Genomic DNA, 27,181 nt, shown 5'->3' on the forward strand with positions numbered 1-27,181 from the left:
CATATGTTAAAAAAGTGAACAAATTGTACTGCAACTTTCTCTTCATATTCAGCAGCTGTCTTGTACTGTTTTGATATTAAATAAGCATCAAACCCAGAAGAGGTATTTTTCCTTGATATTGCCTGTGGTAAAAATGGCCTCAGAATGTCCTTGACCTTGTGGGCTCAAATACTTTGAATGTAAATATGTGTATTATTTCCTTGTACAGTGGAGTTTTGAACTCTATCTGTCCTTGTTCTCACACATTTATTTTATCACAAAAAGAAATTCCTGTACTAGACTTTTTTTTTTTTTTTTTCTTTTTTCCCCTCCCCTAATTCCATTGCCATAATAGTGAAATAAGCCAACTGGCATTTGCATTTCTCATTTCTTGCATTGTGAAGTTTTGATCCATCCTGCAGGCATCTGCCCTTTGGGTTGGGTGAAAGACATTTCAAGACTCAGTGGCTAAAAGCAGATTTGTAGAACTCTTGCAATCAAACATGGAGGCTTCAATGCCCTGTTCAGAAGACAGGAAATGTCTCAATTTATTGTTGGTTTTTCTAATTGTATTCAAAATGCAACTAAACACAATAACATAGAAGATATTGAAATACGCTGTTGATTGTAAAGAAGAACCCTAAAAAGTACAAATTCACCCTCATCCATCAAAAGTCTCAAAAAGTCTTGTGGCTGTATTGCTAGTACTAGATGAGTGTTTTGAGGAATTTTGCATGCATTAAAATCTAGGCAAATGAAAAAAATAGTAAATGAGCTGTAGAAAATAGGCCTGGGGATTTTGTTTTATCTTTGGAACTTGTTTTGTAGGAATTGTGAAAACTGAGAGTTTAACAAAAGTTCACACTTCATTTGTTATTTAAGTCACTACCCAAAATGTCCAAGTTGCTACAAATTATGACAATATACACTTGTGGAGGGCATATTTAAACTATGTGCTATATACTTTTCTCCAGTTTTTAACACTGGGATAAGACCAGATGTAGTAATCACTTACCAGTGATACTCTGTTCTCCTGGAAGACCTCTTTAACCCATCTAGTGCTGTCTCCTAGCAGAGGTGGGGAGTAAATTTAGGAAGTCCTTGTGACAGTCCTTATTTCATTTGTGGGTGAATAGGTGTCCTAGGTTACAATGTAAGATGTGCCCTAAGTATGTATTCTATCACCATCTACATGAGCTGTTGAAACTAAGTTGTGCACTGTTTCCCTTGTCCCCTGCCTCCAGACTATCTTCTGTTAATGGCCCATCAATGCCCTGCTGCATGACTCATAGATAACTCCCTCCAGGAGCTATCTCTGTTTAATGGGCAATCAAGGACCCATTGCAAGACTGATAAAATGATATCAGCCCATTGTAAGATGCTCCGCCCAGGGGGAGGAGCCAGGCATTTCCACCTGGATATAATCTGGGATTTGGGACAGCACAGGCAGCCTTACCCACTGGATTCCCACAGGACAAGAGCTACTGACCCTTCTTATGGGATCACTGCTTCAACAAGACCACATTATCTGGACTGCTACCACCACCACCACGGGGTATCAGGTTGCATTCTGACTCTGTCAGTGATCTTTTATATTATTACTTTTTTTATTTTATTTTATTATACCTTTTTTTTTTCTCCAGTTAAATTGGTTTTCTGGAGTCAGAAAAACACTGGTTTTGCTTTCAAGCCAGCACAACAGGTAACTGTAAACTTGCATAAAACAATGACAGCATTATGCCAAATCTGTTCAGAAATTAGTTTTGCTAATAATATTCAAAATTTACTACCATGAGTGGTTGTCTTGTAAAAGGTATATAGGCTTAGAAGGGCATTTGCCAAGGATTATCAACTATAAAGGATTTAGAGTAGATCACCTACTCCCTGAGCTATTATTTCCTCTAAATAGTTGAAAAATATAAGAAACTGTGTTTGTCATGTCATCTTACATATATTTAGGAAACAAAATACATGAACATAAAATATACTGCCTGTGTGTAAATCATCATGGGTAAATATTTTTCATTTTAAAGGCTTAGTAATTTAACATACAGGAAGCAGAGGTGGAACCTTAAATTCAATGGCAATTCCAGTTCTTAAAGAGATTTTTACTGCCTCTGGAGCAAAGGAGCAACCTAGTTCTATTTTTAGATTTATGGGTAGTGAGGATAGAAACACTACTCTGTATGTAACCTTCTAGTGCTTTGTTACCATGAGTGTGTTTAGTAAAAGACAGGTAAAGTCATGTAAAAAGAGATGAAAGGTATGGTCAGAAATCTTAGCTGAAAGGCATTTTTAACACTGCATGGGTTCATTTCCTTTACTGTTGCTATCTTGCAGGTACTTAGCATTTATAGACATCATACCCTTGTAATTGAACTTGCATGAATCATTTATTTACTACGCTGCACTTACGGGTAATATATGTCAAGGGAATTCATTTTTTATTATAGCTGATGGAACCATTATGATGTCATGATATATACAAGGATAGAGATATAGCTTGGACAGAACTTCTGTCTCTTTTATCTGTGAAACTCAACACTGTCTACATTTCCATTTTTTAAGCAGATTTGGTGGTGTAGTAGTCTTCTAACCCTTCACAACAGCTTTTTGGTCAGGATAAAGAAACTATTTATTCTTGATATGGCAGTGATAGTATCTGCATTTAATTTGGTATGAAAAAGAAAAGAAATACTTGACAAAATGTGGAAATTTGCCAAGGAAGATTAACAAATGCTCTTTTCCCTTGGGAGTTTAAATAAGAGCAAGTATCTTTTGAGGTTCAATTCTAAGAACTAGCTGTAAGAAAAAAACATGTAAACATATGCATTATGTTTGTTAGAGTAACTGAACTTAATTGCCTGATTTCAAGTCTAATGTTTTCTTTTTGTTGAAATGATCACAGAATATCTCAGTTCTATACCCATTTCCAAGCTGGCTGCTCTGCCAGGTCTGGAACAGAGTAAGTGAACCAGTACACAATGCCTATTGAAGCCTCCCTAAGGAGAGGTTCTGAATTCTTGGGTTCTTCATGTCTCAGAACCTCCAGTGCCTGAGTGAAGGGGATGAACAAGTTTCTTTGTGCAGAAGAAAAACAGAAAGTAATTTTCTATAGGCAAAAAGCAGCTTGCTGATCAAGTTTAATGGAATGGAAAATGTTCAACATATCACCTCTATATTGCACCTCCTATGCTACTATCAAGCAAAAACTATGATGTGTAATTAGAAAACAGTGGACAGTTGAGAAAATAAAGAGCTTTTCAAGCCTGTACCTTTAGCTAAAATAGTTCAAATAGAGTTTTGTGGTTGTAATGGGCATAGCTTTGTATTTTAAAGCAGAATGCTAAAATGGGAACAACTTGTTTCTATAAGGAAGCATAGAACAGATTTTTAGAAATAAAAACAGGCTTTTGCATACAATGTCTTCTGATGTTCCTTATGGTCCTAGAGGAATGGGCACATTCAGTGGGAATAAAGGGTTTGGTACCTAAGAGTACTGTCTTTATGTTAGCTGTATCTCTGAAGAAGCATTTCCATAAGAACACCACATGCATCTCTAAGAATGCTTTTGGGAAGCTTATTTTTCAGTTGTGGCTACTCTGTCCAGAGTAGCCAAGTGCTATTTGAGTTGCTTAGTCAGATTCATCCTTTCAGCACTCAAACTGAACTGCCAGAAAGAAACAAACTGTTTTCTTTGGTTTTCTAGAGGACTGTATTTCACAGGTTAGGATTTGCTAAATCAAATTTAAAAACATTTTTTCTAGACTAGTGTAAAAGAAAATCTAAATAGGTACTCTTATAAATAATATGATTTGAATAATCCTAGCTTAGCGTTCCATCCCTTTTTAGAGGAAAGATTGTTGCTTTGTTTAGTTATTTAATAGTCTGTATTTCAGTAAAACTTAAAGCTTGCTTGGAGCAAGCCTCCAGTTTAAAACAGGAAGTCTGTATCTGCCTTCCCAAGAAGCTGTGATGTTCATATCAGTGCAGGTATCCATGCTGTGCACTATTACAGAAATATAATATCTAGTTCTCTGTGCATATAGTGATAATATCTTGATATTTGTTTCAAGTCTGTAGTTGTCTAATGTATATTTTTATAAAACCTATAATGTTTTATACTGAACAGTAGCAAAATAATTAAAAGCTATATATATGTGTTTAACAGAGTTTTTTTGAGCAAGTCTAATAGTGAATCTGAACACTGTTTATGATGATTGTGTTACGTTAAAAAAAATGCATCTTCTCAGTAACAATAAATTTTAAAGCAGAAACTGAGTCAGACGACCCTTTTGGGAAGTTTTGATGAAAGTAACAACTGGATAAAATTCTGTATATCTGGAGAGGGAGTCTAATAAAAAAGAAGTGTCTGACTTCTTAGATTTGGAATACACTCTTGGGCCTTTCACTTAATTATTACACAGATTACCAGATCTTAAAAGTGAAAAATATAAAAAATCCTTCAGGTCGGATTTTTTTTAGGTAATATGTTAGTTAACCTACTAGGTATGCTAATAATTTATGAGAAGGGGATTAACACATCATCTGAGAAGATGAGGTCAAGTAAGTAATTACTTGATTTCACTAACAAGTAAGATCAGGTCCATAAGATACTTTATAACCATTATTTATTTCCAAGTTTAGGTTTGATGGTTTTTCACTTTTATTTATGGCAGATAACTATGCTAAAAATGTACTGACAATGTGTCTAAAGGAAAAATAAAAGCTGTTTTTTCTCCAGAGGAAGGCTAAACCTCTTCTAAAATTTAAACCAGATCAATCAGGTGGTTCATCAATAAATATATGCCATCTTCTGCAGTGCTGCATGTGACCCGCAACTTCAGAAAGCATGAGCTCACTCTGAGGTAGACAAAACACATTTGAGTTATGTTCTCTTTTAAAAAGTAAAGATTGCTTCTAATTTATTGAGGCAAGAGATAATTAATTCTCAGATTCAATACAGGAGCCCAAAGAATTAGATTCCATTTTTAAAATCCCCAATTAAGGCTTAAAACTAGAAACTGAGAAAATAAGAGGGTTTATGTAAACAAAATCAGATCTATTCAAAAGTTCATGGAGAAATGTGTCTGCAGATGGCCTCTAACTATCATGTTAACAAAATTTTTGAAAAACTAAAACCATAAAAGAATATCTCCTTTCAATTTTTTTCTTCCCTCTAGAGGGAAAGCAGAAGCATCATTTTTCTTTCTCTTTCTTCCTTTCTTATGGGCAACTGCAGTCTTCTAGGTGATGACACTGCCAAACTGTGTTTCCGCATAGCTGAACATCTTGATTGCAAAACAGTGCAGCTCTTAAGATTGAAAACTTTACATTTCTCTTTCCATCTGTCTTGTCTTTTTGCGTGCATTAGTGCCATTGCATGCCAGGTTCCTGTGATGGTTTGTTTTATTAGCTTAATGGGACAGGTTGTAGTGTAGGCACTCTAAATCTCCAGACTAAAGGCAATTCTCTCCTCCTGCTGCTATCGTTTTCTGTAAGGTAAAAATATAAAGAACTAAGAAGCAAAGTCAACCAGCAGATCTATGCTAAGCTTGGAGTCCTAATTTCACTTTCATAAGCTTGGAAAAGCACACTTTAGACCTTTCTGGAGACTTTTCTTGCACAGCAACCACTTCCTAACTACAATTTCTTTGCACAACACTACCTGCATGTTTTCTGTGTTGCTCATACATTTTGATGAAACAACTACATGAGGGACAATACAGGGCTCAGGCCAGACTGGAAAATCAAGGTCAGTAATTCAGGGAAGGAATTTGCAGCATTCCTAGAAAACCTTATAACAGAAAATTGTCTTCTGTACAATTGTCTTCTGTCTTCAAACCAGGTTGTTTGGCTAAGATCAAAGGTCCTTTTTGCCTCTTCTTTTGGAGTCCTCCTTGATGATGTGAAATGTGGGAATAACAGTGTGCCCACAATTTTTACTCTCTTGGATAACAGACTGACTGGCAAGTATGAACCATCTCAAAAATTGTATGCAAAACATCATCATTTCACTCTAATTTGAAAAGTGTTTCAAATAATGTGCGTAGCCTAGGTAGTTTAACATGATTCTGAATTGAACTTTCTGTGTAGGAACTGAAGTTTCATTAGACTTGTGCATGTTAAATATATATAGATTCTCCCTGTTCTCCCCCATTTTTAATTAACCATCCAATTGTTTTTAGCAGTCAATTCTCTGTGTAGTTTATGGCAGTAAATGATATCGGCAGTCATTGTTTTGTTGTGTAATAAGCTATTGCTAATTGGCATTTCCTCTTTAATAGACTCTATTAAGAATTATGTTAAAATAATTGCTGCCAGAAAGCACAGTACAGAACTCTTAATTACTGGCTAACAGTTCTGTCCTTCAGATCCTTCCTCCAAGCTATGCTTTCATAGAGCATGTGCTTTTAATTTGCATTCCGCTCCATAAGACTCAGGAGAATCTATTGTCTATCAAAGCCAAACTCATAATAACGAAGGATTTGTCACAGCAGATCAGACACCAGGTCTCTGTAGTCTGGTGCCATGCCTCTGGCAGTGGCTATTTCCTGATATTTTAAAAGAAGGTAAATCTCTTCCCAAAAGGGTAATGCATCGTACCCCTTTGTGTGACACTGCACATTTCTTTCTACAACTTTCAATTCATTCATTCATCCCCTGAAGCACAAAATATGATTACCCTTATTGTCTTACCTAGCACAGCTACAAATGTTATTATCAGTCATAAAATTATGCAGATCTTTTTAAAAATGTAGCTATGGTTTTTATCTTGATGACCTGATCTGACAGCCAGTTCCATTGATTATGTAAGGGAATTTTTTTTCTATATTGCTTCTGCATTTGCTGTTCTTTCATTTAAAACTCCTTTTATGGAATAGAGAAAAGAGTGGAACCTGATCAGATTTTATTATATCCTATCTAATTATGAATATCTGCATGAAATTCCCTCTAAGTATCATATAATTTTGGCTGCTGTAAAATTCTGAAATTTGTTAACTGTTTGATTCCCTTCCATTTATTGGTTCAGCCTTAGAATCAGTTGTTTTGCTGTGATTTTTTTTTTTTTTCCTGAACACACTAATGAACATTCAGATGTACGCAGTGTATGATCTGAGGCCTATATTTTTAAATTTTATAGCCCTCATTTTCCCTCATGGTATGAAGAAATTTAGTAAAAGAAAAAGAATGCATAGTAGGTCTTCTGAAGAATTTTGCTTTTAAATGACTGCAGAATAATTATAGATTTTAAACAACTAAAATTTAAAGTCTTTCAGTCTTTTCAACAGATCTTTAGAGTCTGAGTGATCAGGGTGTGATACATTATTGAAATGGTACAGATTGTTTATGGACTTTATTTTTAATTTGCATCACCTTGTATCTGTTTAAGCTAAATTTAGTCAATTTCTCTTGGATATTCTGTAGAAAAAGTGTAGTTTCATATATTCACAGGCAAATGGAACAACTGCATGCTATATAGTATATGCAAAAACCCCCCTTGCCCAGTTATCACAGAAGCATAGAATATCCTGAGATAGAAAGGACCCACAACGTTCATTGAGTCCAACTCCTGGCCCTGCACAGGACTATCCCAAAAGTCACACCATGTTCCCAAGAATCTTATCCAAAGTCTTCCTGAACTGTCAGGCTTGGTGCTGTGACCACTTCCCAGGGGAGCCTGTTCCAGTGCCCAACCACCCCTGGAGTGAAAAACCTTTTCCTAATGTTCAATGTAAACCTCTCCTGACAAAACTTCAGGCTGTTCCCTCAGTTCCTGTCACCAGAGAGGAGATCAGCGCTTGCCTGTTCATTTGCTCTTGTGAGGAAGTTGTAAGCAACTATAAGGTCTCTCCTCAATCTCCTCTTCTCCACACTGAATAAACCAGGTGACCTCAGTTGCTCCTCATATGGCTTCACTTCTAGAGCCTCCACCAGCTCCATGGCCCTCCTTTGGACACACTCTAAGAGCTTTATATCTTTCTTGTATCAAGTCACACAAACCAGCCCCCAGCACTGGAGGTGAGGCTGCCCCAGTGCAGAGCAGAGCAGGACAATCCCCTCTCTTGCCCGTCTGGTGATGTTGTGCCTGATGCCCTCCAGGATAGGACAGGGTTGGCTCTCCTGGCTGCCAGGGCACTGCTGATTCATGTTCAGCTTTCCTGCAACCAGGACCCCCAGGTCCCTTTCTGTAGCACTGCTTTCCAGCATGTCATTACCCAATCTTACATCCAGGGTTACCTCGTCCCAGGTGCAGAATCTGGTACTTGTCCTTGTTGAACTTCATATGGTTGGTGATTGCCCAGCCCTCTGATCTGTCCATGTCTCTTAGCTGGTTCTCATTGCTTTCACTTTTCTGTTTCAATAAACTGTTTTGTGGTCTTGTAGTGTACACTGAGATCTGTTTCCACATATTTATATTTTTTCCTAACAAATTTTCATTGTACCACTTCTAGTATCATTTAAGGTTTCTTCTAGTACCAGCTAGGTTCTTTAGCTACTTGAAGATTGTAAAACTTTCCAGAATTTCCAGTTAAAAAACCCAGTAAACTCCCACTACAACTGTTGTTCAGTCCCATTTCCAAGTCATTAATAAATAGCGCTCATCTAAATAGCAACCCCAGGAGCATTCACTCCTACATTTTCTTCATTTTGAGGGGCAGCCACTTGCCATTACTCATTGTTGCCTATCACTTAACAGTTTTTCAATCAATTCTATAACTGTCCCTTGCCCCACAGTTATTTATTTTCCTTAAAAGACACTAATGGAGGGAGTTTATGAAAAACTCATTAGAAACTCAGGAAAATTAGGTGCCTTGGGTCATTTAGTCCGCTATTTCAGCAAGTGCTTCCAAGAGAGCTCAGGTAGCTGGTCTTTTTTTGTTGTTGCTACTGAGGGTGGTCCGAGGAAAGCTCAGGTTATTCCGTGTGCTGCAATGCTTCACCTGGGGTCGGGTGGCCGGCGTGTCCCCGGCCTGACGGCGCTGTCCGTGGTGCTGAACGGCCGCTCCGCCCCTGCCCGGCCAGGAAACCGTGCGTCCGCTGGCCCTGCGTGCAGGGTCGTGGTCACGCGTGGTGTTCTGAGCTCCTGCTCGGCGCTTCCTGCATCCTTCCTGCAGTCCAGACTGGCAGAAAGCTGAGTTAGCAGCAGAGTGCTACTTGAAGTTCAACAAATGTGCCCATCAGCAGCCATGAAGTTACAGATAAGGTGAGGTTGAGATGAAAGATGTTACCAGAGTTACGGAAATAATCAGCTCTGGCGACCCAAATACTGAATATAGAATAGTTCTGCCTTGGATCAGATCCTGGCTCCAAAATATTCTTCATAGTTAAGTTCTTAGTTCTAAAAACATGGCACTGGGTTTTATTTTTTTAAAAAAAATCATCTCAATAGAAGTCTTTCTAAATGCAAGTGAATTGATTCTTTTGTGATATTTTTCTATCTAAAAGACCAGAATCATTGATGTCTTATCTTTGAATCAGTCTTTCTGCCCAAACTGATGGCTGGAACAATAGAGATCATTCTGGAGCAGGAACTTCTCTCAGAATCCAGGTCTTATCACAGTTTTAAGTGCCAAAGGCTGCAATTCATACTGTCATTCACTGATGCTGCATAATAGATGGTGTCTGCCTTGCACACCATAGATAACTCACCAGATTAGGAGCTATATTTAATTCCACACACTCAACTGACCACTCAGCCTCTCCAAACAAAATGAAAAGTCCAACAACAGCAGAAGATAACTGATAATTTAGGTTGTCTGAATGTGTGATTTTGTCTTGGGGGTTTTTTTTTGCATTGATTGTCATTGGGAATGTTGGCATACCCACTTTTGAGTCAGGCTGTTAAATACTGTTTCTCCACAAAAAGTATGGCAATGTAATCTTATTTATCATTTCTCCACAAGCAAGAACATAACCACAATTTGTGTGCATTCACACATGGTGATTATTTTATACTGAGAAATAATTATTCCTGATTTTATTCCCTTCATATGTGTGAAACATTACATAAATTAACAAATATATATATGCATGTGTTCATTACAAACATTGCATGGTGTATAGTGGTTTATGATTTTTCATGAATAGGCCTGCAGAAATAGTCTGAAGGTGGTATCAAAAGTACCACATGCTTTATGTAATAATGACAATAATAACTAGCATTAGATCAGCCTCTCACTTAAATGAATAAGAGGCTCTTCTTGTTTATACCTTTAAATAAATAATAAATCATATTTCCTTTGATTTTTTTTTTTTTTTTTAATGTAAAAGGGCTGAAAGAAAGTAGAACACGTAAGGAGAGAAAGTCCTTCAGTATGTGATTCAGAGCTTCACCTCTGAGTCATTGGTATTTATTTAATTTTTTGTTTTCATCAGGAACCAAATTGCAAAAGAGCTCCAGGGACACCATTTTGTAAGGCCAAGGAGACAGAATCTTCCTAGTACTTTTCCTTGTCCTGAGAATTGAAGTCTGGGGTAAGAGGTTGCATGTAATTCTCCATCCAGCTGGGCAGAAGAAGAGGGGCTGTTGTCATATGTAGCCTTTATTCTCTGCACCTGCCTCAATCTACTAGCTAGTAGAAGAAAAGGGAAATACACTGCAGTCTCTATTTAGTTGTAATAAATTACTTCCTTCCGCTGTCACAGTAATGGAAAGAATTCTGTACTTGAATCACAGTTCCTTCCTAGGACTCATCTAGGATTGCTTCTATAGGCTGTTTATTGTACATCTTGAGTAAAAGAGGCTTAAATTCTCCATTAATTTAGTTTGAACCTAAAGGATCTGCTTTTTCCAGCAGTAAAAATAATGTATATGTACACCATCTAATTAAAGCCTTAATACTTTGTGTGCATAAAAATTATCAGAAATGGGTTTTATGTGACATGCAGGTGGTAAAGGGGCATTTTGGGTAAATATTAGATAATTCTCAAATGATCTTGTCAAGTTGTTATTCCACAGCTAAATAATACAAGTAATTTTTTCCTTCTGTGTGTTCAATTTAACCGTTGTTTAATTTAACCATGACAGTGGTGTCCTGCTTGGTTGGAATGCTGTCTGATCATTCCTATACAAACATATATATAATTTTGTTCTGATAAATGCACATGAGTTTAAATGAAAGTGCAGTGGCAATTAGTTCCAGTGTCTCTTTCCCACAGGAATACAAAACTCAGCCTTTCCCAGGGGTTACTCTGAAGCTTGTTGGGGGAGGATGGCTGCAGTTCATCCTTTCTTTGCTGAAAAAAACAAAGGGGTTTTCTTTGTATGCTACTTTGGGTAGCCATGGCTTCCACTCAGCCCTTCTGTTGCTTTGTCAAAGGCAAATGGAATTCTGTTTTCTGTTTCAGGCTACTCTTACGTACAATTTTCCTAGAGTCATATTCTAGGATGTTTTTTCCAAAATTATCACATCATAGTATTTCCACAAACTGTCCTGATCAGAAACACAAGTCCACGTTTCTCTTCCTCCTGATGTTTTCCTGTCGTCACAGTGGCTTAGAGACAGGGTTTTGGCAGTACAGGGCTTGTCTGACAAAGAGGATGGTATGGCCCTAAAATTGCCTTGAACAACTCACAGGTTTTAACTTTGGGATGTTTATTTGGTAGGGTTTTTTAGTGGGATTTTTTGTTGTTGTTTTTGGGTTGTGGTGTTTGGTGGGATTTTTTTGTTTGTTTGTTAGTTGCTTGTTTTGAGGTTTTTTGCTTGTTTCATTTTGGTGGGGTTTTTTTGTTTGGTTTGGGTTTTTTTGGTTTTGGTTTTGATTTTGTTTTTTTTTTTTTGGGGGGGGGGTGTTTTGGTTTGGTGGTGGGGGTTTTTTTGTTTTGTTTTTTTTTCTTTTGGTTGTTGTTGTTGTTGTTGGTTGGTTGGTGTGGGTGGTTTTTGGTGGGTTTTGGTTTGGGGGCTTTTTTTTGTTGTGTGTTATTGACACCTGTGCCTTACCGTAACTTGTGCATAACAGTGAGTGCAGTACAAGATGGGTGAAGACTGTAGAATAGGCATTTAGACTGTATTGCAGCATACCCTTCACCTTTGAAAGCCCACAGTTTGATCTAAGAGGCATTCTAGATGTCTGTAAGGCAATCTTACACTGCTGAAGGTGGCAAAATATTTAGCAGAGTAATAATGTAAATGGGCAGCAGTGGGAAGATGACAAGAGTGCTTTGGTAATGACCTGCAACACTTCGCTTATCTGACTTGGGAAGGGATAAAATATGTTCATTACTTCACTGCAGCCATGTCAGGTTGGGAGGGCTGACAGTCAAGTAGTCTGGGTGTGTTGTGCTGGTGCGTGCAATCAGTATGCAAAGTTCGGTGAGCCTTTTAGTTGTAAGCGGCACATTCATTTTTACCTTTGTAGTAAAGGTCTTTCTTCAACTTCTCAATTTTTTGTTTTTGTTTCTTCTTTAGGCTTCTCTGTCACTCCTAAACTCTCCTTAATAAATCTGTTTGTACAGAGAGTTTATTCTTTCCAGAGGTGACAGTTCAGGGAGTTGCCCAGTGCCTCCACTAATTGTTCCAGTTGATCATCAACTAAATGCATTTTTTGATTGACAGTGATTTTTAATTTTTTTAAATAAAAAATTGTATTAGCTCTTCTGTTTTTTGAAAACAATGGTAAGTTGTTATAATGTAAACCGAAAAAATCCTTGTTAAAGAAACGTGACTGGATGTGTTTCTCAAGTGTAACTGTATTTAGTCTAAAAGTAGTAAAATACATGTTTCTTTCTCTTCCCTTAATGTGATCAGCAAGTGAAAGGGAGAAAAAAAAATCCCTCTTCTGGTATATTAAACTGCTTCCTGTTATTCTTTGTTTTTATACAGACTAAAGTTATAATAAGATGATTAACTGTATGGTTAAAAAATCTACTGCAGAGAAGGTACAACAACTTGAAGAAAATTAAACAGGCCATTCAACCAGGAATCTTAAAATCAACTGAACTAACTATGAGGCATTATTATTCAAAATAAATACATCTATTCTAAGATGAAAAAATATATATAGAAAGAAAGAATATATATACGTACACACGCATACATGTCAAGGTTGGTCTTCCTTGGTTCTTCCTTGCTTTAAAGATGAAAGTTGCATTAAAATAAAAATCCAGTTCAGAGTATTATCTCCCCAGCTGCCTGTGCAGACCATTGGGTTGGCCTCGGAATTCCCTCATTACATGTACTGAAACAGTTAGTCAGTGATTGATGCTGTATTAATTCACAGCACAGACACTTTGCCTTTGTTACCAAACATTAGACAAATTTGTTCTCACAAATTCACGTCTCACCCCCACTGCATCCAAGCTCCCCACTCTGGCTGGTAAGTATTGCTCATAACCTTAATTCAGAGCAAACTAAAGCTTTAGGAAGGAGGAGTTTGCTAAGGGAAGGGGCAGAAAACTGGTAACAGCCACTGGGATCTAGCAATACAGCCATTTGCTGGCAGAGTTCAGCGCAGTAATGACAAATGATCTTTTCATTGTCAGACCCCCCAAATTAATTTTCCCTCCCACTTCTCATGAGACCACATTCATCACACAAATTGCATTAAGTGTACTTTTGACAGGACAGAGAAAGATGAGTAGTAAAATAATTTGATTCTAGTAGCTTCTTATCTGGGGAAGTTAACCAATAGGATGATACCTGTAAAGGTAAGTATTTCTGTAAATGTTCCTGAGATAAATCTGCATTAAGATCTTTCACAACATTTGGGCAGAGGGTTAAGGACAAATGAGTGAGTGAGAAAGCAGTGGAAGGAAGGTGGAGTCGTATCTTTAGCTGTTCCCAGTGACCTCAGAGTTAAGCCCTGCTTTGTACAGAGAGCACAGAAGCTGAAATAGATGTGCACAATTTATGTTTGTAATATTCTCTGCAGAATAAAATTAGGATTTTTTTATTCTCTTCTTTAAAATTAATTTGTCAGAGATGGTTTTCAAGTACGCTTTTAAAACTCCCCATTAAGATTTTGCTGTACACAGCCTCTTTTTGGCGATTTAAAAAGATGTAGGAAATTACATTGTATGGAGGAGAACCAAGAGATTTGTCAAGGTCAGCAGAAGAACTAGAGCACAAGGAGGCAGGGGAATCCCAGCATAATCTAGTTTTCTGAAATATTCTGCTTATGGCTGGATTAAGTCACATTAATTGAGCATAAAAGCAGAGTGTTTAGAATGTGACTGGAATTGATGTAACAATTCTTGTGCAGCAAAGTGCAGAAAGTGTGCTCACAAACTTGTCTCTAGTATTTTCAAGCATATGATTGGCTCTCTATATTTTATTTGTGTTTGTTTAAAATAGCCATAATTAACTGAACTGAGAGCAGTAGCTGTCTGGTCACAGATCATATTCAGTGCATAATACTGTATTGGATGAGGTTCTGTTCAAATCTGAGACTCTTCATTTCCACCAGCACTGGCCTTTGTTAAAGACATCCAAAATGCCTTCCATATTGCATTTGCACTTCCTTGATTCACATGGTCCAACACCTGTAAACATTCCCTGGAAGTGTTCAAGACCACGTTGGCTGGAGCTTCAAGCAGTTTGGTCTAGTGAAAGATGTCCCTGCCCATGTCGGAGGACTTGGAAAGATGTGATCTTTGAAGTACCTTCCAGCCTAAATCCCCATTCTGTGATGATTTTAATGTTTTTCAGTTGGCCTTCTGATCTACTGCTGACATCTAACATAATGGTGCTGATTGTTATTCTCCTTTTTACTAGGGTCTTACGCTAATTGAACTTGAATGGTGCAGAATTTCAGGTGTGGGGCAAATGTTAATTAAATAAACAGATGCACTTTACTTCAGGGAAATACAGCTCCTGGGTTACACTGCTTCACTCATCTCTCACCACTTTTCCTCCTGTACCTAGACTGGAGCAAAATTCCACTTGGAGTTCTTTGGTGTTTTCTATAACATGTTGGAGGTAACATGCTTTCATAATTCATACACACACACATATGCATGATTGTTGACATAATTCATACTTCACTTCACAGTGGTTATTATTGACACTTTGTAGCCAGGTTCTATGTCTGTGGTAAATCTTACATGTTTCTCTTCAATAATGGCATCTGTGTTGCAAGAGAGGTGGAAAAATGTGGAGTAGAAAAGGTCTCCTCTGCAGGTTGTCTGTTAATCACTGAATTCCTTAAAACCCAAATCCTTTGAACTCTCATAGCATCTACTTTTTGTTCAGTGACATTTGGAAGGACTGTATATTTATGAAGAGCATTGTATTTAATGCTCAGTTTAGAAAGTATGCATATTATATGTATTTCAGATAGAGATCAAAAAGATTTTTTGGCTCACTCTATTTTCCCTCAGAGTTATAGGAGGAAAAATCTGTTTTCATTGTTATAGAAAAACAAGTATTTCAGCATTACTTCTGTATTGCATTTTTCTTTCACTGGTGACAACTAGATAATATCACATTAGTGAATGCAAAACATATATTTACCTTTATGCATAACTGCAATATTAGACAATAAAGGTGGAAGTCAAGGGAATGGAAATGGAAATAGCTTCCTGGGAAAATTAATAAAGGGATGGCAAAGTAGGATTCGAGTGAGTTGCTTTAAAGGTCATTGTCCATCTTCTTTCCAGAAAAGAAGTGTGTGCTGGGGTTTTTTCAAGGTGGGAGGGAGCACTCTGATTTCTGTCTTGGTGTTCTCCTGTTTACCTTTTTATATAATTAGGCAGACCAGATTGGCATTTAGTCTTATTCTGACAACAGTAAATTAGGCTTAACTCTTTAATTACAATGAGAAGGAAATCACCTGATATCCTTTAATTAGCTGAAACAGCTGCTAAGTTATAATTAAAATTTCACATGGATCATTTGAGGTTATGGGATGTTTCCATTTAATATAGAAAAAACATTTACATATATGCATTTGCTTTTCAACAACCTTTTCTAATCAGTCAGTGCTATAGTATGAATACTGATGCTATATTAAACAATATATTTCTGGCTTTATGAATAGACAGCTGGTGCTAGGAAGATTAAAAAGGGGATATAGAAGAAGGTGAACATAAAATACCAAAGCTCGAAGGTGCACTGGAGCTATCTCAAAAGTAAACTTCTTTTTTTCTCATCTTCTTTCTCATTTCTTATTTCTCCTGCTCTTTGAGATTCTAATTCTATCTTTAAAACAGAAAGTGTGTTTTGGAGATGAGCAGTAACCTCAACACATACAATTCTATATACAGCCTATTGTACCTTTTAAGGACCCAGACTTATAAATATTTTGATTGAAATAATCTGTCATGAAGTAGTTCATGTATTAAGGAGAATTATATTCTCATCTTAAACAACAAAAAGTGTTAAAATACTGTGGTTTACTCAATGGCTAGAAGTTTTCGTTTGTAGCACCTCTTGCTTTTATCTGCATCTAGGTGCTCAACTGGTGGTGCGGACCTCAGCAGCATGCAGAGATGGATTATATCAACAGTGGCAAGCACTGGTAAAATCTTGCAGCAAAATATATTGGGTGTTTGGAAGTGAGTCACCCAGAAACTTAATTGAACTGCTCAGCATACTAAGATGAGAAGAGGTTTCCATACAATTTGTTAACTTCTTAATTACTTAGAACAGTAAATATACAGAACATCACAGAAAGAGAGATTTGAAGAAAAGTATGAGTAAAATAGCCTTTGTGATCCTCCTCTTTTCTTCTCTGCAGTCTCAGTGCTTCACTAATAGTCTGGTTTATCACAGACCTCAATGGACTGCAGGACCCAGCTGCCTCACCATGGTCTTCACTGTGGGCTGCAGGGGAAACTCTGCTCTAGCACCTGGTGCATCTCCTCCACCTCCTTCTGCACTGACCTTGGTGTCTGCAGGACTGTTTCTCTCACATATTCTCAGTCCTTGCTCTGGCTGCAAAATGCACAGGGTTTTTTCTCCCCCTTCTTAACTGTTATCCCACACTACCACAGCTGCTGATGGGCTTGGCCTTGGCCAGTGGTGGGTCTGTCTTGGAGGTGGCCGGCACTGGCTCTGTTAGACATGGGGAAAGCTTCTGGCAGCTTCAAACAGAAGCCACTCCTGTAGCCCCCCACTATCAAAACTTTGCCACACAAACCCAGTATATGACTCTGCAAGGTCTTCACTGAGTCAGCAATCACCATCTGTTTTCTAAAGAATTTCATATCTAATATTGGTTTGCCTGCATATCTTTATATGTTGGTAATCTAATTTCTCTCCTTTTCACCAAATCATTCCAGAATTACAGCTAGGTTTTGTTCTCTTGTAGGTATGTGCATTGGGGATGAGAGACTTTAACTAAGTGGTTTTGCCTTTTTACTCTTGGATGGAAGCAAACTTCTTTTCTGTAGCTTTTTCTGAGCCTGGTTATTAGGAAGAGGGAAAGCTTAGTGGTCTGGCAGTATGTGCCATAGCAGAATTCAGTTTGGTTGCGCACATTTTCAAGGTAAAAGTACAGGCAAGTCTTAAAGGATGAGATTACCAGAACACCTATTCCTGTAGTCAATCTCATCTCCTTTTTTTCTTCTTTTGTTTCTTCCTCTTTCTGCAGCTAATGCTAAGATTAGTTCTGTTTTAATTTTCTTTGAACATATTCTACCATGGGTTGTTTTTTATTATAACATGCTAAAAATATATTGGTGGCTTAAGCCAAGTCAGATAAAACTCCCTCTTTACCATAGATGAGAAAATTTCTGATGCCTCGCTTCTAGAAATTGTACACTGTGGTTTCAAATTAATATTTTAGCAATTTTGTAGTTTTTTAACCTTCAAATCAGTTGCTTTTTAACCTTCAAATTTTTAATATGTCAGGATGGTGGTCTTTCTGTGTCTCTGTTTTACTTCTAGTTGCATTATAATTTTGTTGTCTTCTTGAGAGCACCGCATTAGCTAACAGCATTTTCTGTTGCTGTTAGGTTTAGTTTTCTCAAATTGTTATTTCTGTTGTTTTAAGAGTGTCTTTCTCTTCAAATAAATTACCTGGATACATATTTTTCAAGATTGTATGTATTAGATTTTCTTAAATTCCTGGATTTGTGGGAGCTCTGCAGAGTTGTATATAAAAATGGGTAAAAAAGATGAGTTGGGGTACCTGTAGCACAATTTTCAGGACTGTAGAGGAAGTGTATTTAACAGTTTTCAATGGCATTTTCACATTATGGGAGGAGAGTTTTTTCCCAGTTTGAAGTATACGTGCCACATTAACTGATATTATGAATTCTTGCTCTATGTTTTTTACCCTGTGTAGTTTGACTTAATTGTTTCAGAACTATTGAAAGATGCAGAGAAAATGATAATTTGTCATTTGGCGTGGCTGCTTTTATAAGGTCTTGAAATTTATTTCAAACTCGGGTATAGGCTACTGTGTGCTTATCTACTCAAGTAAAGGAAGAAAGCATAACTTGGGTATAAGTGCCTGTGTCTTATCTTCAAGGAAAAGTTTCTTTGGTACACTTTTGAGGAGCTCATACCTGAATTTTAAGTGGGTGCATTGTTATGCAGTTTCCAGCTGTTATTATTTGGGAAGGGGAAAAAAAAAGCAAGAGTAAGGTCTGAGAGAGCAATTATTTTTTCAACGGGGCATGTAGCCTTCCCACACAGCTTTTTATTTCATTTATCTGTAGCTCAGTAAGTTTAGACATAGGCTGACCCAGCAGGTGCAGTAAAACTTTTCCTTGGATTTTCTTTTTTCTCCCTTGAGGGCGATGGCATTTTACATCAACTGCAAGGATTGCATTGTTCACCTTAGAGACATCTTCTTTCTTAAGTATTCCTTAGAAGCTATAAGTTGATTTATGTTTTGTAATTTCAAAGTTTTGTAATTTTTGCTATATAAACCAGTAGATTTTTAGGTCACCTGGATGCTTCTCCAAAGCTCATACCGTGTAAGCTCTTATGGAAGAGGATGTTTCTGTCATTCTGTCTAAATCAACTTAAGAGAGCAGTTTCTATACAGACATGCAGGCTGGTGTGTAGGCAAAACCTCCTATTACCATTGACTGCTTAACAGAAAGCAACAAGGTGCTTGTTTTCCTATGGAAAGAGACTGAGCTTTGTGTTCCCAGATTTAGATTTTTCATGTTGGTGCATAAAACAATATTTTTAATACTTGCACATATCAGTTTTAGGGTGGTGTAACACCATTATGACAAATGACATTAAGATGGACGAACACAATGGAAGGCCAAATGTGCTGTATTTTGTCTTATTTAGTAAAAACATGGGCATTTAAAAACACATTTATCATTGTAATTCAGAAGCATGCACTGAGACTTTGTCTTATGCCCAAAGCAGGAAGTAGTTGAAAACAGTCTGCGTGTATATTGTGTGATTAAAGATTTTTAAAGAGACTTTGATTACATCTCAGTAAAGATCACGACTGAGTGTAAAACTGCATATCTTCATTTTCCAGTGCCTACATTGCATTGATTAGCAATACCACTTGCAATGTGCCACACAAACTGATGCAGCTAAATTGACAGAAAGGACAAAACAACATTAGCTAGTGTCTTGCTATATTCTACCAGACAAGCTTTTATATTTCTGATATCCAAAGGTTTAAAATATTTTAGTAGAACCCTGGATTGTAATAAAATTTGGGAGCCAGACGTAAGTAATGATGTCTTATATTTATGTTAAGTTGTCGAAAATGCTAATAAAACATATTTGTGGGTTTTCCCTTTAATGAATCTAACAATAAAACAAAATAATTGCCCAAGTTTCCACTAGCTTTAAAGCTCTAAAAGGGGAGGTTCATCACTGTCTTGCTATCAAGCTTGTTTGTTGTGAATTATGCCCATTTTTTGCAATAAAATTTGGTTTGGTGGAAGAAATGGATTTGCAAGCCTGGTTTTATTAGTGTGACTAAATACTGTGGAACCAAAACAAGGAAATTCTTGCATACTGTCACAATTTGCATCTGTATGGATCATAAACTCCTCTATGCATATTTCACTCATAGACTTCAAGTGGCATTATCTCATCACAGAGGGGGGAGCAAGGAATGCACTTAAATTTAGAAATTGTCCTCGTTACTGAATGTCAGATAAAGGCGAAGCCTTTAAAAAGGAGTCTCCCTGATTTACTACCTTTAATGTGCACAGGAAGGGATGTGCAAAGCGCATCATTAGTGTGACAGGGTGAAAGGGGCAACATGTTTCTTCTGTTACAATGGAAAGAGGATGAATCTGGCACAGCTCTGATGTCAGAACCTCCATCACCTTTCTCACAGATGATGTAGATTTTAATTGTCTTCCAGGCTGATTCACATCGCACCAGCTCCTACGTGACATTGAGATAGATGAAGCCATTTGTTGGCATTATCAGAGCCAGCTGTGTGCTTGGCTGCAGCTACAGTAGGCATTATATCTCATGCATAATCCTCTCATTGAGAGAGGATCACAAGCATCTGAACCATATGGCAAATAATTTTATTATGATCAAAAAAAGGACTCTTGAAGCTAGTTAAATAGAAGAGTCCTTGAAATTCAATCAGAGGAGGTTTTTATTTTCATGTAGCATTATCATCTTAAATTAATTTTTAGCTCTGTCATCATCTGTGAAATACAGGAATGTTATTTTTCCCCAAAAGTAAGAAATTAATGTGATTACAAGAAACAGCAAGCAGACTTGCATAACTTGATTTTTTTGATGTTTGAGGAGTGCCTTGCAGATGTTAATGCCTTTTTTCACTAATTACACACTTGTATCACTCAGAAGCCCAAACAAGAAGTCAAAAGTGCCTAAAATTAAAAAAGCTGAGGAAGAGGAGAGAATTGTGCACATTAAGCTATGGGGGTGCTGCGTTGATGTCTTAATGCCTCAGTTCCTGAATGCTGTTACCATTTCCTAGCGATGAAAACATACGGCCGTAGTAAAAGCCCATAAGCCTTTGCTCTTCCAATGAAAAAAAGAAAAAGGGGAGAAGAGAGAAGCTTCAGCTCTTCAAAATTCCTTATGGAAAGCTGGGGGCGGGGAAGGGGGCAGAATCTGGGCATCAGAGACAACAGCAGCCAAACTTTTTAGCCTAGGAACAGGTGAAAACAACTCTCAGTAGGATCGGGGTACTGCTCAGGGGCCTGCTCCTTTTTCATTTTGCATATACAAGGAAAACTTGCTGATGCCTTTGGACACCCTTGGGCTTACCGGCATCATCCCGGGAGGCAGCCAGAGCAGGTATTGGCTCAGTACAGAGGTCAGTGGCTGCTGGAGGATGCTGTGTTAAAAGGGAGGTCAGTGTCTGCTGTTTCAGAGCTTCAAAGGCAGAAAGCAATAATAGGAATCACGCCACATGTGAATAGACTGTGTGTGAGCTGGAAAAGATGTGTGCTATTGAGGACTCGGCCCTGGGGACACCAGCATTTCTGTGGGCCACCTGGTAATAACATGCGTGGCCTATCAGCAACTTTCACGCTGCAAAACTTACAGAAAATAAATAAAGGTTCACCAGAGCCAAATAGCAACAGCTGTCTTATCTGGAGGATACCTTTTTTTATTTGGTACTTTATTGACAAATAATAAAGCCTTTAATTGGGCTGCAGGCGGAATATAGCCATGTAATTTACAGAACCTTTAATTTTCTGGTGCTGCATGCCTGAAACAGATTGTGGTTGTTATTGCAGCCTCCTGAGTTAAGCAGAGGTCCTGGCTGTGCTGCTGAAATACTGTGAATTGTTCATGTTTATTTTTGCATTTAGAAAGTGTCTATGTGTGCCTTAGGGGAGGAAGAGGAACAGGGGGAGGAATCCCTTTTTCTTCTTCATAAGAGTGGTGATTAAGAATTTGTGACTTCAGTTACTAAAATCAGAGTCAGCGAAAAGCCCCCAGCTAGGCTATTGCTCTGGTGGCTTTCCCTGCAAACTGCCCATCACTCTCAGCAGGATGGGAAGCAGAGCTGTGCTCGTGGCGCAGGCTAACAGGGAAGAATTGCCTTTGCTGAAGCAGCTGCTGAACTGAGACTTTCTGGATCGTGAATGTATGTAAATATGTTCAACTGTTTGCCCTTCACACATCTTTGGCAAGTTTGGAGTAAAAAATACTGCCCTGCTCCATTAGTTTGCTTGCCTATTACCACAGCAGATGCTGTTAAGAGCACTGAGATGTGATTCTAGGTGAGCCTCCCTGTCTGAAATAGGATAAAGAAATAAAGGCTAGAGAGACCCCAGATAGCATCTTGAAATTAATATAAAGCAAGCTTTGGCAGCAGGGCATGCCCCAAAGTCTACTGCAAAGACCTGGGGTTGTTATCTCTTCAATCAATTAAGCAAAGCAAAAAACAGTTCTGGCTTCTGCATATTTTTTCCTTTCTGAACTCTCTTTCTAGCAGAGTAACAGCTATTTTGGAGAGTTTGTACTGGCTTGATTCCTGACTGTATCTACTGGGTGACTAAAATGGCTGCATTTGGATGCCAAGCTATACTTCATAGGGATTTCACTGGCAATGAAGGTTATGTATAAATAATGGATGAAGAAGGGTGACAGGACCTGAACACTTGAGGCTTGACAGATTACCTTGTGATGTATTACAATTAGATATGCGTCAGTGTCACTTCATTTATTCAACTAGTAAGGGTGCGTAACTCTTAGATTTATTTGAAGGTGGATTTATTAAGAGCCTTAGTCATGTCCTCTCGAAGTTCAGAATTGATTTTTAAACATCTTTATCAGCTTTCTAAATCACTTTGCTCTTAACAAGTGTGTGATTTTTTTCTCATCTTTTTTAAGTACTTGGGATTTTATTAGCACACATAATAAAGGAGTTTGTTTATTTTTTAAAATAATTTACTTTGCTCAAGGTGAGTACTTGCAAGGTGAGAGACCACTTTGTATATTAGCAGGTCAACAGATCAATTTGGCCTTTGTGAAGAAATTGTCCGGGTTGTTTGTACAGGAAACTGGTAGATAATAAGCCCCAGCCACCACCATGTGATAATACCTAGAACGGGAACGTCTAGTGAATAGGAAATAAGATGGGCAAAGATTTTGTATGCTGTTTTGCTTTTTAAATAGGGGTAGTGAAAAATCCTGTTGTGGAAAGATGCAGGATAAAATGCTGTAGGAGATGTGAGAGATCAAATCTGATTTCATTGTAAATGGAGCCTCTCAGATTGTCGGGTTAAAGCAGAAAAGGGATTAGTGTTACAGTCACTGTAACTTTCTAAACTACCATAATGCTTTTACCCTTTTTTTGTTCAAGATGTGTTTCTCTCTGTCATAAATGCAGTTACAGAACAATTTACAACTAATACCAGCAGCGTGCTCAGCCCTTCTGGGCTCCTGTAGGCCGGGCCTTTTTTTTTTTTTTTTTCCCCTTTGAAGCCATAGTTTATAAAACAAATTATTTTCCTGGTTTTGAGTATTTCTTAACAAAAAGGGTGGGTGTAGGACAGCAGGTGGCCACAGAACCCAGCAGAAGCTACAATCCTCCAGATAATCAACACTGTCTCCCCCGCTGCCTCCCTTCCCAGCACATGCCAACCAACAAACATGTTACTGATTTCATAGCAACCTCCTCGTTCTTCAACAAGGTTTGGGGATAAATTACGCTCATAGCAAAACTGATCCAAGCCAACAAGGTTTCAGAGTGTTTGCTCTGTCTTGTAATAGCAGATGATAATTGATGGATGACGGGCATGCAGGACCCTGACAGGCTGGTTGGCTGCCCTTTGCACTCTGCCGGTTCAAGCCTTGCAAGTGTGAAATAGCCAATTACTGGAATACCTATTGAAAGTAATAGGCCAATGAGCAAATGGCTACTGTGGGATGTGGTGGCAGTGTAGGTGGAAGAATGCCAAGATAAAGTTCTGCTCTGAGCAGCTGCTCCCACCACAGCTTGGTAATGCTATTGGATGACCAAATGATGAGAGAAAGGTATTTCCCCATTTGAACTGCAAGTGTCCTGCCTTGTATTGACTTAAAGTTTATGATGCATGATACCGTCTTGTTACCCAGATCCTAATTTGCAGAAATAAATCCTCCTTTTAAAAGGTAGTTAAATAGGTAATAGGGATAGTCACGGCCATGGATTTTGTGAAAAAGCATTAAATACAATTTTTGCTTGGAATGAAAAGTCATATAGTGTGCAGAGTGTTAATACTTGCCAGCCATTTGCTATTGACAGAACAATTTATCTTGATAAAGGACAGTGAAAAATTCCAATCTATTCACTGGCATCACATTATCTGCAGTAATATATGACTGCATCTAAATATAAGGTTCAGATCTGATACAGCTGAGGAGTTTCTGGTAATTTTCCTGTAAATATATTGTGTACTGGACAATGAAAAAATGTCATTTTGCCATGTAATTGCATGACCTATTTTTATGTGAGATTTAAAGTTTTACTGTGTTTAATGGAATAGACCATAATATTTCCTTTTTGGGTAACCTGTTTCTTTTTATAAGACTTCAGCAATATAATGGATATTACTAGATTTCACAGAGCAGAACTAGCAGACAAAGAAAGATAGAAGCTTAAGTATTAGTCTGGTGGAAGGAAGATTCTATGACCACACAAACTTGTCACAGGGGGGAAAAAAAATCTATCTGAAAATATTACTGTGAAATTGTCTGCTGTCAGTCGTAAGCTTAATGTGGATAGTATGTCTCTTTGCCAGGATAAGAATGCTTATGGGTAATTTTTAGACATGTGCTTCTTAACTTTCTTAGCAAAAATATGTCATTCTTAACTTTAAATTATAATAAGAACCTTTGTCTTATTTATTTCAAAATATATTAGAAAGAAAAGTGGCAAGTAGCTTTAGAGGAAGAATTTCAAAAGCTGTTGGAAAATTGTTTTAACCTTGCTTCTGTAATTGGGAAGCAACCATTGTGTAAAGACCAGAAGTGTAAATGAAGCCAAAGCCAGTGCTCTGTATAATCTGTGGTTTTTTTCAGTTCCCAGTCACTTGTTTGGTGCTGAAAAGAGAAATGACAAGTGGCATTTTGCTCTTTGCCTTTGAATCTTCTATCAACAATTACTAAGTCCATTTTAGATGGAAAGAATAGAAAATTGATTCATTTGATACTCAACAGAGATCAGCCACAAAAATAAGATTATTTAAATCAGGGCAAAGTTTATTAAAAAAGAATGAGGTAAAGACACTGGCATTTTGATCATGATTGCTTTATTACCTTTAAAAATGTGGTGGTTTTTACTTTATACTTAGCATTCTGAAGGCAAAACTATTATCCATTTGTATTTTTCACATTTTATTTTCTTCTGAGTGTATCTGATTGTAAAACCCCTATGTGTAGTGCTCTGCATGAGAAAGAGAGCCTCTCTGCTTATCTCCTAGAAGAGCAGTAGATATAACTCACCATGTGAAGATTTCCACGGGAGGCACTGGCACTGTCCTGAGACTTAAAAAAATTATTTGGCACGTGCTGGGCAAAGACATAATGTTTCTAATGACTGAAGCAGTGAAAAAGTCTCTAAGGAAGGCCAAATCTGAATAAATCATTTCCATTTTAGGAATAAGATTGGTTCAGAAGTTTCTATTAAGTTTTCATTTGTGGACACCTCTGCAATGCTAAAGATTTTGTATGCTTTTAGCAGACTACGGACAGGTAGCACTAGCATGGTTCCTGGGAGAGTGGGAAAATGTAATTTTCTCTTCTCTCTTTTTCTTCAGTCCAACAACTTTCTTTTAATATTTTACTTTCCAACTACTTGACTGCCCGGAGAGGAGAAACAGTCTGGTGTTATACCCCAAAGCATTTGTCCTTCCCCAGTTACTGTGTCTGCTGAGCGTTGTTTTATTGAGCAAGGCTAATATCCCCAAATTGCAGCAATCCTTTTGCCATTCGCTTGCTTGTTAACTCCTCTCTGTTGTTCCTCTGAGAAGTTATGAGGAGGAGCAGAGGTATGGCAGTTCCCTGAGTGCAGATCCAGTGGTGAATAGAGGCTCACACTGGAAAGGTTGTCTACCCAGCCATGAGGGAAGGGCTTGCTGTCCCTCGGGGCATCTTTTCTTCAGCGGCTGATGGTGTTGCTCTCAGCAGGAAGAGCTTCGTGTTCTCTGGCAAACAGGTATTTGGAGTACACTGGGGATTTAAGGGCCTTTGCTATATACCCTCCTGCTTCTGTTTGTTAAATCTGTGTGGGAGTTCAGTGTCATTGTCAGGAAAAGCAAGGAGAGGAATAAAGGCTGCTCCATGTTAGCAGTCCCCTATGGTGTTAAGAGCTGAGAGAGAAGATCTCAAAAATTCTTCCAGCTGCTTGGGATCTTTTATTCATTTGGGATCATATAATTAGTTTTTGGGGTTTTTTTAGCTTTCTGACACAGGCAAGAGAAATGGGCTCTATATCCCTTCAATGAATGTCCAGGTATGACAAAACAGAGGTAGTTCCTTTTTTTCCTGGTAAAATTCTCGGCTGCCATCAAAGAAAAGACTTTTATGTCTGCCAGAGAGTGAGTTCTGTAAGAAATTTTATCTGAGAAAATCACAAAGAAAAGACAAATGCTGCAGCCAGTGCTAAAGAAAAATGTTGAAGAATTCCCTTGGAATTTTTGACTGGAGAATGATGGACACTGATGCTATTAGACATGGAAAAATGTGGAATATCCCAAGCTGTGCATTTATGTTCCTTTAAAGATTTAGTCCTAAATTAGTACTGGTAGTCGTGTGCTGGTTTCTTGTCTTATATTTAAAGTGTTTTCTTTCTTCCCTTTCTTGGGTTTTTATTTATTTCATCCAACTTTGACTTGACAATGTCAGATAGTTTTATTGAAAAGATGAAATTATCACAAAAGGTGGAAGCAGATATGTCATCATCATGTCCTTTTTCCTTCATCTTTCACCAAAAACTGTCCATTTATTTTTGTAACCTGTGAAACTGCAGCATTGCAGTGGAGTTTTGGCAGAGTAGTTCTTAACTGGAGTTGCAAAGTGAAGGATGAGACTTCTCATTTTCAACACGTGAACTGGCAACACACGCATTCCCCTTATTTCATAGGTTATCCATTGTGCATGTTCCATTTTATGCATGTTCCACCTCAACTTCCCCCTGCCTTCATTTGTGTAGCACCACACTGACGTGTTAATGAGACACAACCAGTTATGTGTGAAGTATTATGATAATGGTTATGAACAAGCACACTCCAAGCTGTGATAAAACAGTCACCTGCTGCCCCTGATGCCTAGTACATCACATTTCACTGGAAAACAGCATGGCATAATTCTTTTTTCTGCCCCATAAAGGTGCTTCTTTGAAAGGA

At 37.8% G+C, this 27,181-nt stretch overlaps 1 protein-coding gene across 1 annotated transcript in view; it reads left to right on the forward strand.

Annotated features, from left to right (window-relative positions):
• Window positions 1-27,181, forward strand: part of PDZRN4 (PDZ domain containing ring finger 4) — a 236,764-nt gene that overhangs the window by 82,904 nt on the left and 126,679 nt on the right. The window lies entirely within an intron of this gene.

Source organism: Hirundo rustica, chromosome 4 (genome assembly GCF_015227805.2).
Source record: "Hirundo rustica isolate bHirRus1 chromosome 4, bHirRus1.pri.v3, whole genome shotgun sequence".
NCBI lineage: Eukaryota > Metazoa > Chordata > Aves > Passeriformes > Hirundinidae > Hirundo > Hirundo rustica.